Source organism: Aplysia californica, unplaced genomic scaffold, assembly GCF_000002075.1.
Source record: "Aplysia californica isolate F4 #8 unplaced genomic scaffold, AplCal3.0 scaffold01812, whole genome shotgun sequence".
Lineage (NCBI taxonomy): Eukaryota > Metazoa > Mollusca > Gastropoda > Aplysiida > Aplysiidae > Aplysia > Aplysia californica.
In genome coordinates this window covers 23,102-26,020 of record NW_004799082.1, presented here as the reverse complement: position 1 = coordinate 26,020, position 2,919 = coordinate 23,102, and the positions used below count along the sequence as shown (strand labels likewise).

The 2,919-nt window shown below is 40.1% G+C and overlaps 1 protein-coding gene across 2 annotated transcripts in view; it reads left to right on the top strand.

The window, feature by feature from the left end:
• The first annotated feature begins 324 nt into the window (after positions 1 to 324).
• The window catches only part of LOC101854388 (nucleolar MIF4G domain-containing protein 1 homolog), a 16,482-nt gene continuing 13,887 nt past the window's right edge, over positions 325 to 2,919 (top strand). For both annotated transcript variants that reach the window (XM_005113276.3, XM_013091004.2), the window contains exon 1: positions 325 to 466. The gene's annotated coding sequence lies outside the window, so the exon portion shown is untranslated. The remainder of the gene's footprint in view (positions 467 to 2,919) is intronic.

The window sequence follows — 2,919 nt, the reverse complement described above, 5'->3', positions numbered from 1 at the left end:
GTAGAGCGAGTTTTTGCGATATTAATACACGGTTTTCCCGTTAATACATATATATATATATATATATATATATATGTATATATATATATATATTACACACATAATTTGAGCTATGCCAAAACGTTTTATAGGATGCCTAATTGCCCTGTACAAATTTTCTCACAACAGTGTCTGTCATCGAAATTTATACAAAATTGCCACTGTGATCCCCAAAACCTTGTTATCGAAGTCTTCAAGATATTTTTTTGTGTTTTAGGGGGAGGTAACTATCATCTTCTTTTTAGCCTACCCCGACTTCCTGTTTCCGCTTTCGTTTTCTGAACCGGTTACTTTGATAACACTGTGAAGCAAATTTGCTTCCTGTCCTATGGAAGAAAGATGCTGGAAGCAGCTTTGTTGAAGAATGCTCAACCAGAGTCAAGCAGGCCTTACTCCACTCGCTGTGTGAGACCTCCGACTACTAAAGGTTAGTCGATAATAAACTCTATTGTCGTAAGTCGAGTGACCGATTAGTGATTATTAGATCTATAATCTATATCTAAATCTAGATCTAGATCTAGATCTATAATCTAGATCTAGATCTAGATCTAGATTAATCTAGATTCTAGATTAGATAGCCTAATCACTGACCACTGCCAAAAAGCCAGAGAAGACGTAGCCTAGATCTAGATTCTAGATCTAGATCTAGGCCTATGTGTAGTGTTGTGACTGAAGAATGTCACTCATCGATGATTATAAAATCGATTGTCCTCATTATGCCACTATGCCATGGTGACAATAATGATAATAATGAATCAGAATTAATACTCAAGATCCTCTTTCGAAGTGGCTAGCCGTACTTAAGTACGCCTAGACTGAGAGTCTAGCCGTACTTAAGTACGGCTAGACTGCCAGTCTAGCCGTACTTAGATCTAGGTTTGGCCCTATCGACTCAAGCCTGTTAAGTACACAGGTCTCATTAGATCTAGATCTAGTAATTATTCAGGTTCAAATGCATGCAAGTCAGTAAGGCACCTTTTGGTTTTGTCTGGAATACAAATACTTTAGGCATTGCAAACTAAAAATTTCATTTACAATTCAGCCATCAATATTAAGTACGGCTAGCCTGACAGTCTAGCCATCCTTAAGTACGGCTAGCCTGGCTGTCTACCCGTACTTAAGTACGGCTAGACTGCCAGTCTAGCCGTACTTATCTTTGGCCCTATTAACATTAGAAAACAGGAGGACATGCACTGTCATTAAGGCACCTGGTTTTGTCTCAAATACACAAATACTTTAGGTACTGAACACTAAAAATGTATAGATCTATTTACAATTCAGTAGGCCTATTTTTTGTAAATGGTCAGTCTAGCCATCATATTAAGAATAGGCTGATGTTAGGGGACCGTACGCCCCAATAGCACTTTACGCTAGGGGACCGTACGCCCCCATAGTGTTTGGCGCTAGGGGACCGTACGCCCTACCTGCGCGAAGGCTTGGTGTTACGAGACCATACGCAGATGTGCATGCATCTGGACTTTGCAAAAATACTGGAAGAAAACAGCCTGTTTAACCAGAGAGGGTTTACAGTAATAGTATTGTGTAATAGTAATAGTATAGTACTGTGTGTGTGTGTGTGTGTGTGTGTGTGTGTGAGAGAGAGAGAAAGAGAGAGATGAACAAATTTACACAAAGGGAATGTTTTGGAGAAAAATGAGTAGGATAATGAAAGTGGCTATTCTCACCCGCCCGGAAGTTCTCGCAAGATCAACTCCTCCCCTCTTCTCTCTCTCTCCGTCTCTTTCTGAATACTGTCTATCGGTGTGGACGATCAAATTGACCAAAACAAAGTTAAAAAATGATGTTAGAAAACAAAAGTAAATAAATTTGGTTGTCTACAAAGATGCTATGGCTATTTAACTTTTCGAATCGAGCCGAACTACGCGGGTCGCCACTTTGTTTTGCCCGGAAATTCTCGCGCTACTCCTCTCTCTCTTTCTCTCTCTCTCTCCACTGCCCACAGACAAAATTGTACGCTTTTAGTAGGCTACAATTGTAATGGAACGTTTGTTCACGGCACAGAATTCTACAATTTTTCTGTTATCACAGTGTAGAATTCTGTGGTTTAGGGTGAACGTAAAATTTGGTGAACGGGCACCGGGTGAGAATAGCCACAAGACTCGCCTGCACTATTCTCACTCCGGGTGAGAATAGAGGTGGCCTAGGATAAATGTGCGTGTGCTCAGGCGCATTCTGCGGGCAGACGTGAGTACATTTTGGAAGCTTTGCGACCTAAAATAAATAGGCCCATAAGCCCCATTTATTAATGACGCTCGTAAATGCTGGAAATTTACTCACTTTTGCACGAGAGAACACGCCTGAGCACGCACCCAGTCTTGATAGCGCGCAAGACGCAAGATCAACTCACATTCAGTGACAATAACAATAACATGAAAAGAAAGGGAAAAGAAGACAGCTTGGAAAAGGTAGATGAAAAGCAAAGCAAACTTGACAGAACGTCGGGTTGTGAACTAAGTACAGACGAATTAAAGTTTATTTGCAAGCGCATTACATATATTATACGCCTGTCCAACTCTGGTGTTGACCAGATGACAAGGACATGTGGTTACTTGAGGGAGGCATTGCGCTGCCAAGAGCGAAATGCTCGCAGCTAAAGGGATTTGAAAACAACAACGCCTGTCCACATTAATATTATGGATATTTTCTCCGTCGTTGTTCCCGGCAGAATTTTAAATTTTATAAAGGCCATTGGCCTTTATGGCGAGTTGTAGAGTGAATTTGATATTATTTAAAATTTTTATTGTCACTTAAAAGTTGTTTTAGATCACAAATGTATTTACACCGAATTTGAATATTTTAACTTTTTAGCATTTTAAAGTAAATTAGTTACCAGTCGTGAAGTGAACTTTCGCAGAGGTG